The sequence below is a fragment of the Myotis lucifugus genome, unplaced genomic scaffold (assembly GCF_000147115.1).
Source record: "Myotis lucifugus unplaced genomic scaffold, Myoluc2.0 scaffold_255, whole genome shotgun sequence".
Classification (NCBI taxonomy): Eukaryota; Metazoa; Chordata; class Mammalia; order Chiroptera; family Vespertilionidae; genus Myotis; species Myotis lucifugus.
Genome location: NW_005871303.1, coordinates 407409 through 408182, shown reverse-complemented (window position 1 = coordinate 408182; position 774 = coordinate 407409).

Sequence of the window (774 nt, the reverse complement as noted above, 5' to 3'; positions counted from 1 at the left end):
TCTTCTCGGACCTCAGCACTGACCGTGGACTGCGAACTAGGGCCTGGGGGACCCCAACTCGCGCCACCGCGTGTCCGGCCCCCTGCACCCAAGGGTGCAGTGACCCAAAGTGGCCTTTGGGAGCTGTTCTAGGTGTGCCTCACTCTGAGAAATAGATGTTACTGAAAACGGTAAATGACAGTATTTATAATGCAACAGGAGAGCGATGTGGAACTGTTTTGTATTCTGACTGCTGGTAGATACACAAACCTAAACATGTGATAAGATGTTTAAACATGGAACCAAGTGCACACATATTTTTTTTTAAATTGATTTTTTACAGAGAGGAAGAGAGAGGGATAGAGAGTTAGAAACATTGATCAGCTGCCTTCTACACACCGCCCACTGGGGATGCACCCGGAACCAAGGTACATGCCCTTGACCGGAATCAAACCTGGGACCCTTCAGTCTGCCGACGCTCTATCCACTGAGCCAAACCGGTTAGGGCTCATTGGTTGATTCTTGTATGTGCCCTGACCAGATATCAACCCCCCAACCTTGGTTTATCAGGACAACACTCTAGCCAACTGAGCTACCCAGCCAGGGCCAAAAGGTTAGTTTAAAAAAAAAAAAAAAAGGTAAATAAAGCCTAGAGATAACCATGGGAAAAACGCAATCAGAGAGGGGAAAAACAGCATGTTGCATAATAGGGGTTATATGCCCATAACCAATTTTGCACTAAAACTATCTGTTATTAAATGCATAAGTATAATATAACTGAATATAACATTTAAA